Source organism: Manacus vitellinus, unplaced genomic scaffold, assembly GCF_001715985.3.
Source record: "Manacus vitellinus isolate BGI_N305 unplaced genomic scaffold, ASM171598v3 scaffold_6_pilon, whole genome shotgun sequence".
Classification (NCBI taxonomy): Eukaryota; Metazoa; Chordata; class Aves; order Passeriformes; family Pipridae; genus Manacus; species Manacus vitellinus.
In genome coordinates, this window is record NW_021940750.1 from 28,972,570 (window position 1) to 28,989,682 (window position 17,113).

At 39.0% G+C, this 17,113-nt stretch overlaps 1 long non-coding RNA gene across 3 annotated transcripts in view; it reads left to right on the top strand.

The window, feature by feature from the left end:
• Positions 1-17,113, top strand: part of LOC103766525 — a 62,222-nt gene that overhangs the window by 33,887 nt on the left and 11,222 nt on the right. The window lies entirely within an intron of this gene.

A 17,113-nucleotide genomic window follows, 5' to 3' on the forward strand; every position in this document is an offset into this window, starting at 1 on the left:
GGTCATGGTGCTATACCTTCCCCACACCTCAGTTGTGCACTGACCGCTAGAAGGCAAAAATGGAAGGTAAAATAAATTCCATATCAATGTAAGAATAGTCCTGAATAATATTTATCTGAGCAAATGAAGGCTATAGAACAGTTTTGAATGTCTGCAATATTGGCAGGTACCAAAGATTTACTCTATTTTGTTTCCATGGGAAACAAATATCAAATGCAGACTTGGATCTGTGTTTTAGATATAGTGAGAGGCAGATCCTCTTACACACGTCAGAAAGCCAAAAAACTACCACTGTGAATTATGATCCAGCTCATAAAATAAGCAAACCCTGTATGGGATGTTCTCATATCCAGTAATTTTTGTCACATATTAGAGTAGTGTTGAGAATTACTAGAAATGGCTTCACTGAGTGTTGCAAGATATTTTTCACTAACAGGTGTAATATGGTTTCATCTTCCTGGATGAAAGGAGATTTTATTAACTAACAACCCAACCTACAAAAATTTAGGGTCTTTGTCAAAAAATTGCCAAGCTGATCAGGAATTATACAGTGAATGTACTGAGATGGAAGAGCAGGTTTATTTTCCAGAAAACCTGGTTTACTTGGATCTCTGTTTCAAAAATTAGGGTAGACTAAACGATGAGAAAGTCATGATGTGAAATATATATATTTTCTTACACATCTTGGTTGATCACTGAGTTTGGAAGACAAAAAGTTGAGTGGTTCTTGAGGGGTAAACTGTGGTAAGGGCCTGCCCCTGCTCTGAGGGTAACCCCTCACAAATCTGGCTGCTTTTAATGGGGTTGGAAATGGAACAGGAACAGGTTTGTGTGCCAGTTGTCACAGGCTGTCCAGCTGGGTATGGAGGTGATGGGTTCCTGGTAGCAGGTTTTGAGGGTGAGAAGGATGAAAAGAGCCAAAGTAAAAAGGCCAGGCCACAGCAGGACTCATGAACAAGAATCAGAGCTTAAATAGTATTCAAAAAGATGTAATTTTGTGATAGTTCCCAACAAATCTCCTCCTTATATGATGAAAGATTCCATAAGGCAGTTTTTAAAGAGAGAATAGTAATGCAGCTTCTTCAAATCACTGCAACAGGAGGAAACAGAGATAACTAACACAATTCCATACTGTGACAGTATTTCAGTAGGGTTCAGAGGAATCAGCCTTGATTTTACAAGTAAAGGTTCAAAACCTTTGATGTGTGCATCAAAGTAGATATTTTGTGTATTTTACTATCTGAAATATTACATTCTAGTGTAAGAGCAAATAAGCAAAACTGAGGAAGGACAACACAACCATAAATGTCACTTGCAGTGTTAGAAAGAATCTCTTGCTTGTGGAAGTCATTCCCTCAGATCACTATGTGAACAAGGACTGCATCCTAAATTCAAGTCTCCCATTGCAAACCTCTCCTCACACCAGCAGTTCTGTGTCAATCAATGGGACAACTCACGTGAATGTTATTGTTTAACTCCAGCTGGTAACTAAGCACCTCATGGCTGCTCACTCACTTCCCCCTGGTGGGACGGGAGAGAGAATCAGAAAAGTCAGAAAACTCATATGTTGAGACACAGACTGTTTAATAGGTGAAGCAAAAGCCACATGCACACAAGCAAAGCAAAACAGGGAATTCAGTCACCACTCCCCATGGGCAGGCAGGTGTTCAGCTATCTCCAGGAAAGCTGGGTGGCATCATGTATCACAGTTACTTGGGAAGACAAATGACATAATTGTGAACATTCCTCTCCCACCTTTTCCTTTTTCTTCATCCCATTTATATTCTGAGTATGACACCATGTGGTACAGAATATCCCTTGGGTCAGTTGGGGTCAGCTCTCCCAGCTGTATTCCCTCCCAATTCCTTGTGCACCCCCAGCGCACTTGCTAGTGGGGTGGAATGAGAAGCAGCAAAGGCTTTGGCTCTGTGGAAGCACTCAGCAAGAACCAAAACATCTCTGTATTATAAATACTGTTTCAAGTGCCAAACATAGCTTTATATTAACTACTGGAAAGAAAATTAACTCTATCCCAGCCAAAGCCAGCCCATTCTCCACTCCTCATTCTATACTATTTACATCATGCTGAGGTCGTACACTATTCAATACATCCTCATTAACCACCATCCTCCTTCCCATCTTTATATTTAATATGCAGATATAAATCCCTTACTCTATGGACCACCCTTGTAAAATGTCCAGAAATGCACACAAAATGTCCACTGAGTTCATTTAGTCCATGACTTCGGGCTCCATCTCTTATGGTGGTCACTCAGGATAGGAGAGGTCAAAACTAGCACAATGAGTGAGAACTACTCATGTGAATAAATTCTGAAAAATTTTATAAGACCAGGATCTTTGATTGTCATAGTAACAGATTTATTAGGCTTCAGGCATAATTTGTATTTCCCTTCTAAACAAAATAATTTTTCCTTTCACCTATGCGATTCTTTTTGCCTTGTAATTAGGCCGAGAAAAATAGGTTAATTACATTCTTAAAGATCAAGCAACTGTACAGACACACTGTTAGTGAAAAATTGTCAGAATATGCAAAACTTTACCTTTATTAGTGGCCTCCAAATCGAAGTGCAGCGTTCTTACTGGAATCATTCATTGCCTTATTATTTTTCTGACAGTATTAACATTGCTACTAGGTATTGTCAATTTTTCCAGGAACCCATTAAAAAAAATAGTTCATTTAAAACATCACTGATCTTATAAAAGTACTCACTATTATTGGGTTCAAGGATATTTACCAAGCTTTTTACTACATTAAATAGGTTCATTTTTTGGATAATACATGATGTTTAGCTCTTTAGTTGATCCAGGAATATGCTTATCTTTAGGGTATAGAAACGCAATATGAAATCGTAATTATAGTAAACTTCCTACAGAATATAGATATATATTCAAATAGGAAGGATAAAATCATCTGGATTTTATTTCCCTGTGCAATTTTGCATGCTTATAAATGTCTATATTATTAGGATATATATTACATAACAAGTAACATTTCATTCATTGTTATTTGTAAAGAATAGTTCCTTTTCAGAATACAGTGCAAAGGATTTTTTTTTGCACTAGGTTGTGCATTATGAAAGAAAGAAAAATATTAAGAAAAGCAAGTATGATAGCCTTTAATATGTACCAGTACACTAATGCAGCAATATGTACATTTGTTTCTTTTATCCCTATAATATACATAGCAAGAATAGTGGATTCTTTTCTAAAGAGCTTGTTATTTTGAGAGAGAAGATTTTACCTGATACCAGATGTCCATTGTCTTTATCATATATTTTTGTCAATGAATTGCTGTGACTTAAAACTCTTTCTTTAGCTGCATTTTAAATAATTTAAACACTTGCACAACACCTGCATTTAGCTTTCTCTTTCAATTCTAAAGCAAGTAAAATTAGTAATTTCCTTTTCTTTTAAGATACTATTCAATAAAGGTTTGATGCTGAGAACACCTGCATTTCATTTCAGTCCATTGAACTGTTTCTTTAGATAAACTATGTGAATTAGAGCTTGAACCATTTGCATTGTCAGGGAAGTTACACCGAGCAGTGGAAATACTCTCAACACTTGCAGCAACTATTTCTAGTCAAGATAAATGTGTTTTAAAAATATAGCACATAAGCAGTTCCTGTACTTGGAATGCCTTGAGCTGTCTTCATTCAAGATCCAGCAAAAACCTGACTTTTGAAAGGCTTGCAAAAAGCCCCAAAACAACCCCCAAATTGGTCTTTAAGTTTTGGGTTTTTAAATGTTAATGTCCATAGAAGGAATATTTATTGGTCAAGTAATTTCCATAGATCAGCATATGTGTTTTTCGTAAACCAGGATAAAAAATGGAAGAGGGATAAAGTTTTTAAAAAATTAAAATATCTAAAAATCTATATGTTTGTAAATACTGATTTAAAAGTGACACAACACTTCCTTTTAAAATTTTTAATCAGACTTTCACTTGTTACAAGAAATTGTACTGATATCTGCTTGTCCGTTTTTCTCGGTTAAATTTTGCAACACTTTATTTCTCTTTTTGAAGTGAAATGTTTTGTTGTAAATTTTATAACTAGATCTTTTATAGCTGTCCCAATATTTATTGGCTCTCATGAGTCAGTTCTTTAATCAGAAGCTTTCTGAAGGGTTATCTTTAGCACTACATATTGCATAGCCCCATATTACTGATACTGAACAGCAGTTCTCACCACATCTATGGTAGACATAATCTCTGAGGGCATTTCCCTCCTTTAATTCTTCTTGTCTTCAACAAAAAGCAGGCCTCTATTTTGCTGAGTTTTACAGATACCAGAAGTAGTGCTTTCTACTACAAAAACCTTCAAGAGGCCTTCAAAAGGCATGCAGGCAAGGAGTAGAATTAATCGAGTATTAATATCCTTATTAAATAGATAAGGAACTGACGAACAAAGAAAACTGCCCAAAGCTATACTACCAAGGGAAGAGTTCGGAATTGAACCCAAATGTCCTTATTCTCAGTTCATCACTGTCCCTGCAAGGTTGCTCTTCATTTTGTTCATTTTTTTTGCTTAATGACTTGCATTTGGACTTTTAAGTTAATACTAGTTGAAGTATCAAATGTGAAAGGGAATTACTGATGCGTACTTCCTTTCCAGTTGTCCTAAAAATTCCTTTTTCTCTTCTGAGCCATTCTGTTTGAATGTAACCATTAATTATGTAATTGCTTTACTACACAGGGGAAGTAGATCTTATATTAAACAGAAAATTACTTAATAGAAGTATCCTAAACATGCCATACAGGTTCTGGGGGATATACATGTGTATCTGCTTATGCTGTCAGGGTTTAGGGACAGCTGTGGGGCTATGTAATGGTTTTGAAGGCTCTTGGTAAATTAATCAAATTTCAACACAGAAAAAATTCCACTGAAAACATAAAAAGACTGATGATGAATTCACACAGGTCAGTATGAATCCAGGAATTGTGGGGAAAATAGATGAAAAAGACAATATATAACCTAATGGTGATTCTTCTTAACCCTGGTATGCCTCCTCTGTCCAAGGTAATCTTTTTGGGTTTTTATCCTCTTTATGAAAAAGGAAAATATGGTTTCTACAGGAAGTACTTAGCTGCTAAAATTACATCTGAAGTTGGGAAAAAAAATCTGACTTGGCATCTTAATACAAACTCAGAGAAATTTTGTACATGTCAAGCAGGGAAAATAGCTTTTTGCAAATGTTCCAGGGTTTTGGAATGAGTTCTGTAGCAGAATATCCCAGAAGCTGAAGTGGTATCTGCCTCACTTTGGTCTATTTGTGCAGCTCCAGGTGTTACATACCTCTGGACGCTGACAGGTACTATACTTACCCAATTACCCAATGACATATTAATGTTGAAGAATATGAAAGCCTGATTAAAAACAGTACTCTCATTGGAAATCTCATCTCACTTGGGTTTTATTCCTGAGAATTGTTAAGAAGAGAACATAAAATGCACCCTACTGCATCAAGTATGCACTTTTACTTTTTCTGACATGAACTTTTTACTGGCTTACAATGGAAAAATGTTAGAAAGGAATGCTTTAGTCAATACATACTCCTTTATAGTGAGCAATTACATAACTTGCTTCAAAATACTGTTCTCCAGTGGACAGAACTCAGAGCAGCTGGGAGGATAACCTGCACTCCAACTTCATCCACAGTGATGGTGCACAGGGCTGTCCCCAGTCTACCTCAGCTCTCCCTCCTAAACTAATGTTATCTGTAAATATCATAAAAGAAGACCTAAAAGTCTTTTCTAGTTAAGCTGACAATTTTTTTCCATGTAACCTTGAACACCACATGCTGGTGTTTAAGAACATAACATATCACAGGACTCCTAGTTATTTTTTAAATCAGAGGGAGTAAGGTATCCAAATACCTTTGAGGATCTGAGCACAGGATTTATAATATTTGCATATTTCCTAAAACATTAATAGGTCAGGAAACTAAATCTAATTATTGTAGTTGGGTAATTACTGAACTTTGACAGGTAAAGTGGGTTTTATTTGGCTAAGAAATATTGGAGAACAACTGAAGTCCATCAACATAAACAATGAAGAATAAATAATGGATTTCATTCATTGTAAGAGCCCCAGAGGATACAATGCAGTCCATATTCTTAACTTCTGACTTCTGAAAATTTGTGACTTATCATTTTATGCATATGTCTTTAGATGTTGAAAAGCATCACTTTCTCCTCCATGTGAAACTGGGATATATTTCATGAGAAAAATTAGGACTTTCCTTTGACACATCCCAGAACCTCGCAAAAGTGTCTGCAAAGTGAGATTTCACTGAACTATGATAAGAACGCCAGAAACTTTCCTTTAGGGAAGACAAAGCTAATGTTTGAAAACAAAACCATGTAACTTTTTGACTGGGAAAGCTGATGACAAGACTGTTTAAGACCTGTCACTTGTGTATTATTGGAATTCCTTTTTTACCTTGTGTCTAAATAAAAACTTTAACTTGGTAAAAGGTTTTTGTTCAGGTATTCACAGTAAATGTAACTTTTCACTGAGTAGAGAAGTACTATAAAATACTTAGCAGGAGAAGGTAGGATTTTGGAAAGGCTTTTAAAGCATTCCTGAAAGTGGCTCTTAATGGATGAGCACAAAGGGCCTTAGGACAGTATTGTTTCTGTGCTGCTGAACACAGTACTTGTTCTCTATATGTATTGTATTAATGAAAGCTGGAAAACAAAACTTTCCTTTAAGGGAGCATTTCGGTGATGTCATATTTGGTTTGAGTTCCTGTGGCTTCATTCCGTAGCAAGTGTTTTATATTGTACCAAAATGCTCTGAAGCTTGGCACAGCTTGACGACTTCTGAAAAAACACTGCTGTGGAAATGTATGACAATGTATATTGTACCTGCTCCTTTGGAGCCATTCTGAGGTATTGTTGACTCAGTATAAAGGTAACAGCATCTTTGACATTACTTAAGGTAATGCTCAGCATGTTTTAATGTGTCATATTACTGGGAACACCCTGGCTGTGTAATGTGATGTACCTTGTTCTATATTTTTAACATCACTAGCACATCAGGGGTGAATAAGGAAGGGTTGTTCTATTACTTTTGTTCCTAATTGTTATTTCTTAAATTCTGCATCTCTTCATGTGCTTTCAAATGGTATTTTAAGGAATCACTGTTATTTTTTGGTCTAGTCATTGGCCCCACTCTGAAAACCATGTGATGGATGTTTAATGAAGAAGGGCCCACAGAATATTTGCTCCATCCTCACTGAATTTTAATAAACTAGTAGAAGACCACAAATCACATCTGCAATGTTTCACAAGAGGAGTTAGATCAAAAGCATCACCGAAAACCCCCCAAAAACCCAAAAGTAGACCATGTATAATGGTACAATAGTGTTGCTGAATTTATCTCCAAATTGACTTGTGATCTCTCATCTGGCTTTCAGTAAATTTATGACTTGAAAAAGGCACACTAAATAGGCATCACAGGGATTTTAACATCAGGAACACTAGTGTGCCTTACCTCACAACTTCTTCCTACCCACATGCCTTTGCTGGAGCCTCACATGGAGGGGCAGCATCTCCTTGCCGAAGTCAAGTCACGCATGAAGAGAGAAACAACTTTTCTGGATCGCTGCAGGTTAAGCATGTGAATAGTACAGTGTGAAAATGATGGAAACAGACAGGATCAATAAGCAATTTCCTTCATAAAATAGAGACCTTCCTGACATCAGTTAAAACTTTTTACCAAGTTACAACACAAGAAATACTGTATATTTAAAAAATCTTGTGTCATGTCCTCCTTGCCCACACTTCTCTAGAAGATGCCTGTACAGATACATCTTCCATTGATCCTTTTTCTGTCTATTCCTGTCCATGTGGACATCCATGGCTAAACCTCATGACAGTGTACCTGGGTACATCCATTCATTGCACGTGTGTATAAACTGGGCCTCTCACCCCTGCACTGCACACATGCATATGCCCCTCCTGTGAAGAGTCACACCTGTGGGATCACATCCTGTCCTGCCTCACCAGGGACCTGATCTCCCAGTCCCCCTGTGGCTTATGGACAGCTCCTCAGTCCCTGGTGATACTACTAAGACCAGACCTCTCAGCTGCATAAATGATGTGTGCACAAATGAGGTCTCTCAGGTAATTAAATAAAATAGCCAGAATGGCCTCATGGGCCATGTCCATGTCCATGTCCCACTTTGTCTCTAGGTCTCTTTGTCAGTATGATCTTGTGGGTTGTATCCATCACAGATCCTCCCTGCTCCTCAATGCAAAGCCCAAGCTCTGTGCTCAGTATTCAGTTTTCACTCATGTGATGACTGCTACCGCTTTTAGAAACAGATCCCATTGAGATGAGCTGAGATGCTTTGGATAGCTGTTTGGGCAAGGAAATTGCAATCAGGTAGGACTTTTCCACTTCAGCTGCTTGGTTTGCTTTACACTTTGGGCGTGAAATGCAGTGCTTTGCACATGAACGGGCCTGTGTCCTCAGTGCTGGGGTGAGAGCTACCATCCTACTTGTGACTGTCACAGCTGGTGTGAATTGAAGACGAGCCAGGATAGAGCACTTAAGTCCCCACAGCCCCACTTCCTCACAGACTCAAGAGGCTGGGCCAAAGCTTCTATCTGCTTCACACTTCTTTTTCTCCTGGTCTGGAGGTATAACATCCCATCCCCTCTTACTCTGCTTTTACAAGATGTAAAGGTGCTGGGTTGTCCTGGAAATCAGGTTACAACCACTGTGCGAGTTAGCTTCCAGATCTGTTTGTCAGGGCTACTGAACCTTGCTTGTGTGTCCCAAGGTGAGGATTAATCTGTTAATGTTTGTAAAAAGCTATGTAAATGATCTGTATCATGCTGACAGGTCAAGTACTGCATTGCTCACTGGCTGCTCTTCCTGACAGCTTAAGATATATGCCAAACAATGTCTACACTTTCAGGCAGTGTTCACTGATGTAGTTTGACTGGCTTAACCCTCTCAGGATTTAGCCTTACTACTTCTAGCTTACTGATAGAGTGATAAAGCTAATATGCAAAACTGGTGCTTTTCACATAGAATACAATACAGACATTGATTTATGCTTGTACAGGACCATGAGCTCAAAGGAAACCTCTTGGATCTATTATACCACATGTGTAATTCAAGTCCTGAAGGACCCATGGAAAGCAGTGAGGCAGAGCAGAGCTCTCTACTCTCCTTGGCTATGAGCAAGAGGCAGCAGCAGAAGCTGCTTTTGTGAGCCGTTGTCAGGATTTGGCCCTGCTGCACCTGCAAGAGATGCAGGTGCTCAGAACAGCTGCAAGGCTCAGAACAAGCTCCTCTGAGAATGTGAACCCTACCCAAGAGGAAGTTGTGCTTAAAATTTGGGAGCCTTTTTGTCCTGTGCTTATCACATAAATTGCAGCTAATATCAGTTATTGAGATGGTCAGTCTGACAGGGTACATACAAATGATAAGAGAAGGAGCCTCTTCTAGAGAATTCAATCCTAAGTGAACTTCTAAAATTAATTCTGCAAGCACATAGAATGCCAAAAAGACAGTAACTAATTTCCCTGGCTGCTTTACCACATACCTGGTCCCAGTTATCAGAATTACATGTGGATTTTTATGCTGATTTTTGGTATTAATGATTAATACTTATCTTTGATGCCTTTTGCAGAGTAGATAATTTGCCACTGATCTTTACTGATGTCTCTTTGGGTTAACTGTACTTTTGCTTAAATACTTAAACTAGAAAGAGATGCTGCAGCATGATGCAGGGGCTGTTCTTGGTACAACCTGTTACTATTCAAGAGTAGGACAGATAAAATAAAGGGATTTGTTGTGAATCTTCACTGTCATGTACTCCTCTTTGAGGTTACTGGAGCTGATAACTTACTATGTGGGTCATTTTCAGGGACTGACACAGGGATATGGCATCAACACATATGCTAGCAATTCAGGTGATTAAGTTATTAAAAAGTATATTTTTTTCCTATCACTATTGCTCATCTGGGCAACTTTTGCTTTCGAAGCCTAATCCGGTACCTGGTGATGTCAGTGAAAATTGTGCCACTGCTTTCTTCCACAGCTGGTTCACGTCACTGGCTGGTTTCATCACACCTACTGATACAAGTTGCTGCCGAAGAAAATAAGAACATACTGTGGCTTTGGACGTTGTTTCTTTACCTGAAAGTTATTTTCCACTCCTTTTCTGCTTCAGATATTTACCTGCCACATACTTCTTCAGCAAATGTTCAGGGCATATCTCTGTGCCTCTGCACAATGCCTTTGCAGACACATCTCCACTGGTATAAGAGCTGCTCCACAATGGGGTATCTCCAAGGTTTAGCACACTTCTTGTTTAGTTTTTCTCAAGCAGCCTGTTTGTCAGCCACAAAACTCTATGAAAATGACTGATAATGAAAGGAACTGATTTCTTCTTTCTCCCTGTAAAATGACAGCACAGCTCCATTTTGGGTCTCTGTTCATGCTTGCACTACACAATCTGTATAAATGTACCCAGCTGGCATTGATCTAGCTGGATTAAGCAAAAGGAGGAAGGATGGTAGGGCACGGGCTTTGGAGTGCATCCCATGGGTGTGGTTTCAGGTAGCTGCTCCTTATGAGGGGTGCAGGCCCTTTTACTTCTGCTCCCACCTGTCTCTGTGGGAGTTACCTCCAGCACAGTTATGTGTGCAGCAGTCCTGTAACTGTAGCAGAGAAATAGCTGATGTCATTTATAAATGACTGCAAGCTGGAACAGGATGAATTTATAAGCCGTGTTTGGGAGGTTTTAAATACCTTGTTTATTGTGCTGTTTAAAAAAAAAAAAAAGTGTAAAATTTTAAAAAATAATGAAGACCAAACATCTGTAAATCTTCCTTTGACGCGATGCCTAGTAATATTCTAGTGTTTACAGTTTTGACAGCAAAATGACATAGGAAAAAAAATCAAAATTAGCATTTACAAGAAATCAGGAGCGAGAAAACAGAAGGAAGGCAACAGATACATGTGCTAACAGAGGAATTATGGCTCTTGAGAGAGGGCAATGCACCATCTATAAAGCACAGTAATTTTTGCAAATCCCTGTTTTCCTGGTTGGCAATTACCACCTGGCAACACTGAGAGAGAGGCAGCCCATACAGTGCTTTGACAAGATGGAAATCATGTGCTTTAATGAAATGTTTAGCAGCTCTGCACAACATAGTCCCAGCAGCATATAACTGGGGAGAGAGTGCTAATGTGCAGGGAGGACAGAGACACGGTTTCTCAGAGGCAGGGTTATTCATACTGACAGACTTCCCAACTGCAAAGGGTGTCCCTGTGCTCGTGAAAGTGCCCCTGGGACCCCAGAGGCCCTACCTCTCCAGTCCCCACCCAGTGCTTTGGCCACTTAACCATCCTTCCTGAGATAGGCAACAGCATCCAGCAAAGTTGTGATTGCAAGTGCAATATAGAATAGTTTGTTCTTAACTGGCTGTGCAGTGTCCTGAGGGTAGCAAAGTCATCATGCTGGTTGAGCATCGTGTACATGCAGATACCTATGAGAAAGCTATTCTGTTCTTAAATATTTGCAAGTACTTGCATGTCGTGAAGTGCTGTGTATTTGTAAGTCATGCACATTTTCTCCTCAGTAATGTTTACTTTAGCCCCAGGGAGAGTGAAGAGTGTAGCTGTGATCAGAATGGATGACTTCATCAGAGGAGGGAAGTTACCCAGCCTCACTGACAGATTTTTATGAAGGGTTTCCCAAAGCCAGCCTGCAGCAGCGCATCACTACAGATACGCTTTTGACATTTGTAGTCCAAGAAGCAGCAGTATTCGAAGTAAAACACTGCCAGTGGGTTTCCATAAAAAGCCTGATTCTTGGATTTTTGTGGGGGTTTGAATGCAGCTATGAGCTGTACAACCCTAAGTTTTCTCTTGGAAGGACTCAACCAGCCTACATCACTCTTCCTTTCTACCCCTGCTAAGCACAATGAGCTTCAGCAGTGCTGCAAGCTCCAGGGAAGCAAGGACTGCGGAAAGGAAGAAGGATTTGGGAGCAACTGGAAGAAAGAGAGACATGAACTTGAGAAGAAAGACTCAGGAGTCCTCTGAATGTTTTCTTTCAGAAATAAGCCAAAAAAATGCTCCTGACAAAACATTATCTTCCTGAAAAATTGACAAAGTTTATTTATTCTCCATAAAATAGATTATCCTTTTGGAAAAATACCTGGAGTCTCTCATATCCATGCAGAATAGATTGACCAGTTTTCCTATGGCTTCTGCCATAGGTCCTAATCTGATTACAGGTATGAAACAAAGATAAGTGTAATTATGATACAGTTAGATTTATGTGTCCCCAGAGAGTTTTCAAAATAACAAAAGGAATATAAATATTGGATCTGTAGGAAGAAAATGTCCATTATTAAAATCAATCCACAAACTAGGTACTGTGGAAAAAGCTTTCTTTGTCAACACAGCTGTCAGGCTGGCTGAGATTTTAAATTGGAGTTTGTCTAGTGTAACTTTCAGTTTCTATTTAAAAAGCAAAGCCAGAAGCATTAAAGTTTTGTCTTGGGTTTTTTAATACAGGAAAGCTAATATAATTGCTTTACTAATGTAGAGTTATGAGCTTTTAGGCTCCCCATTTTTTTGCAAAGAGAGCTTATGTCTTTTGATTCATGGAGCAAGATATTTCCCAGTCTAAATTTGCCATATTCTTTGTCTTCAGAGAATAATCTTCATCCCTTCCTCTCCTTCTGACCTTTTGGCATAGCTCTTTGGTTTGTAACTACCTGTGCTTCACTCCAGAGCTGGCTGCATTTCAGTCACCAGTCACTGTGCAGAGTTTCTATGTGAATTATTGGAGTGTGCTTGGTATCTAGAGTTCTAAAGAATTGAGAAGGATAGTTCAAATCTCAGACAGCAGCTTGAAAGGCTTCTGGAGATGCAGAGTCAGGTCTGCCATCTCACTGAGGTGATGCCCATTCCAAACTCAACAGAAAAAGCATATGGGTGACAAAAGGCTGTCTCCTGTTGGACTCGTGGCACGCACGACATGGCTTTCAGTGTCAGCATAAAAAAGAGTTGTTTAGAGGGTGACCTCTGACCCAAAATCCCAGTGCTATGAGAATATGGGTCAGATGTGCTACCTGTGTTGGTGATATCTGGGAAGAGCTAAGGACTGATAAGATAAGAAAAGTAGGACTTACCTTGAGTTCTTAAGTTAAGACAGGCTGTTGTGAAAGCAATTAACCAGCTGGGAAGTCTTTGGAGAAAAATGACTTTGAACAAAGAGAAATCTTTGGAAGGCTGTTTTTGTACCAGGAGGAAATAAAGAGGAATTTAGTTTAAGAGTGTTTTTCTGAGTTGTGTTAAATAATTTTCATCTATTATTGGCATTGATTAACATAGTATTGATAGGACAATGTCATTATTAGTGCTTTAGTCATCTTCTTTAGCAAAATAGTCTGTAAAATAGCAAAAAGAAACCTGCACATTTTATTTGATGGTTTTTTTGTGCCCCTGCTCGGAGTCTCTAGAGCCACAGATCAATTGCTAGTGTTTAGTGACCTTCTGCCCAATAGTGTAGGGCCTGTGGGTGGGTCTTCTTCTATAGCTGGCACTTGTACAATGCATAATCTAACATGACACTGACCCTTTCAGCCTTATGGGAATAATATTATCAGCATGATGAATTGTTCCTGAATGTTTTCTTCAGTACCCCAAACATTTTTTTTCATGTTGAACGTATGTCCAGCATTTCTGCTCTGCTCTCTTTGTTGCATGGGTTTGATTGCAGCCAACAGCAAAGGTCAAAAGACATTTTACTGTTTCTATTTCTGTGTTTCTCTTAAGCTGAATTAAATTGTTGGTGCTGCAAAGTGACTTCTTAAAAAGCTTATGCTGCAAGAATTCAACCAGTATAAACTGAAGCTGAGCTGCATCGGTTTAAACCATACGGTTCAGAGAGACAATGTGATCCGAAGAACAGGGTGCTGATCTGGAAACTGAGAAAAAGAGTTTGGTTCTCTGGAGCTTCAGTGGGCAGCTTCATGAATTTAGATAAAGTTTTTCATCTTGCTCTGCCTCAGGTTTTCTGGATGGGTAGTAGAGAGATTGTATTTTAAAGAACTTTGCACATTCAATTTTTCAGTCATGTAGTCTTTTTCCTTTCACCTCTAACATTAATCAGTACAACTGCCTGTTTAATTTACATTAGAGATAGTTTTTGAAATCATAATATCTAAGAATGCTCTTGTATCTTTGAATAGGTTAATTATGTTTACCAGTGTGAGTATTCACTAGAATGTGTCTTCTCTCAGTCCAGAATTGAAGCAGCACTGAGTTTTGTCCATCCAGCAGCCTTCCATTTCTTTGTTACATAGTGAAGAAATCAAGATATTCTCTTAGAGTATAATCACCATTTTCAGGTTAACCTGAATTAATATTTAGTTCAGTCTTTTAAATTAGCCCTCAACTAGCTTCTGGAGAAGTTTGGCCTGAGTGTCTTAGTGTCTTTTTCTTTTTTTTTTTTTTTTAAATCTGTTTTTTTTTCTATTTATTAGAATTTCCTTAAATGTCATGAACTGAAAACACCTGAATGTCTCTGCTAAGATTAGTGTTCATTTCCCAACTTTGCTTCGTGAGGAAAGTCCTTTCCCTCATCAGAGCCTGAAGAGCAGTGTTTCCATCTTCCATGGGTTTTACATAGTCCATGATCATAAGCTTTTTTTTATTACTCTTATGCTCATTTCTCTCAGTCAGCTCATCCCACCACTCCTTGATGCTGGCTTAGAGCATGAAAGGGAAAGAAATGGTTAAACATCTCCCTAGAGGATCGTTTTACTTTAAAAATACAAGCGGAGCCAAATGGATACTTTACAAATGTGAGAAAAGTGTTTTAATGGAGAAAGCATTGGTCCTATAGGGATGGTATGACAGCTGCTAGAATTAAACCTGGGTCAGTCTAAACATGTGCAGAATATCTTGGGCTACAATTCATAACAGATAAACACTTTGCTTTGAAAATAAAGTTGAAAGAAACATTATCCAATCTACTGCTTCTAGGCAAGCTGTTGTTTTTTTAATTATCACACTAGTTCAGTGGGACTCAGTGCTCTCTAAGGGTTCTGGGACTTACACACAATAATTTCCAGTGACCAATTTTGCATAATTCAGATACTATGAATATTTTATTTATTGTTAGCAGCCTTTTTATTGCAGGTGATATTCTTAATGAATTCATTATATGTTTAAAAAAAATCAGGATGAAATTTGGCTCTCTTTTCTGGGGGAATAAATCTAGATCAGCTTGCCTTTCAGCAGTAATTTTACTCAAGGTTTTGTGAATGGAACTTGTCTTGGTGTCCATTGAAGAAGAATGTAGCAATATGTACATTCTTTTCCCTAAATCCTTATGAAGAATTACCAAAATGCAAGCGAATACTCTTAATGCAAAAAAGTCAGTGAAATTTGAAGCTATGTTCTTGGTCTTAGTCACATTTTATATGGTCACTGTTTTAAATTACTGGCACTACATTAGAGTATGTCAAGATGCATCATATAAACAGATACGATTTACCATGACCTTGAGGCAACATGATGTGTATGTTGTATTACATTAGCTATCAAAATATGTTCCTTATATAGTACAGTACCCACTACAGAGAGAGGAAGAACATGGGTTGTTAGGCATACTGTATAGAGTTGGAAGACATATGCAAATAATCTCTCCAGATCCATAACCATATCTGTTGTATCTTTTTAAAGAGAATAAGAATAAGCCATAGGCAAAAAAAAAAAAAAAAAGAATCCAAGTGGCTTTGTGGCTTTGCTCCATATGCCAGGTGACATCGTTTTCCAAACAATGGAAAGCTCTGCACCCCAGGAAGCAGCATGTAACTGAGGGTGACTGAGCAGGAGAACATGTTGCACAGAGAGGTTGTGAAGTCTCCATTCTTTGAGATACTGAAAAACTGTCTGGACATGGTCCTGAGCTAGTGGCTGTAGGTGACCCTGAATGAGTAGGGGGTTGGATCAAGTGACCTGCAGAGGTCACTTCGAACCTCAGCCATTCTGTGACTCTGTGATAGCTGCAATTCCCAACAGCAAACACTTGCTATAGCAATGTGCCAGCGCACAAGGGTTAGGAAAACCAGCTCTTCCATGCTCCTTTTTTCATTGCCCATTCTAATGGCCTTGCCAGAGCATTTGCTGAGTTCGTGACCTTTTCACTCCCAAATCCCACTTCTCTGCTCTGCCACCCCAAGCCCTGAAGAGGACATGTGTCATCTCACTCTTGTGTTTTCCCAAATATGTTACTCCTGGCACAACCAGCTTATTTCCCCAGGAGCAGGGCACCTGCACAAGTTGAGCTGCCATCTCTCATGCCCTGCTTGCTCAGAGCAGGCGCCAGAGAGGCAGCTGCTCCCATGGATCAAGGCCCTGGCTCTCTCAGCTGTGCCAGGTTTGTGCAAATCGACCTTCAGCAACCCACTTCAACCTTCTGTTCTTCCTCCCTCCCTTTCCCATGCTTCTTACTGTTGTAATTTTGTAAGCTGCTTGGGCTAGGTATCACTCTTGCTATCTGTGTCTGGTTTCTAGCCCAGACGTCAGCAGGGGTTGCTGCATGCTGCTCCAATATAAATGACTAAGGATGATGATAAAAGGTGTGGGAGTTGGTTGCCTGGAGTGTTACCCTACTTCGATAACTTTGTTTTAGAAACTAGTTTCTCCCTCAAATCATCTGTTATTTTATCTTATTATGTCTAGTATTTTAAAAGTGGCAAGGGATTTTCAGCTGCCTCCATTTTTGGAGTGCTCATCTCAGGGCTTTGAAAGAGGCTTTGAAATTTTCAGAGTTTGGATGGCGTTGTTGTGACAGTGCCAGTAGCCTTCAGCATGAGTTGCAGGTTATTGGAACCTTTAAGAGTCAGCTGCAACTATGTCCTAAAAGAGGCATTCAATAGAGAAGTGATCTATTTTTAAATTTGGGCTGATACAGGTAATAATTACACACAAAACAGTATGCGAAAAGAACATTATCAAGGTTGCACAGCTCAGCACTTGAAGCTAAGAAATGCTGTAAGCAAAATTGTCTCTACTCCATTAATTTGCCACCTTGCACAGGT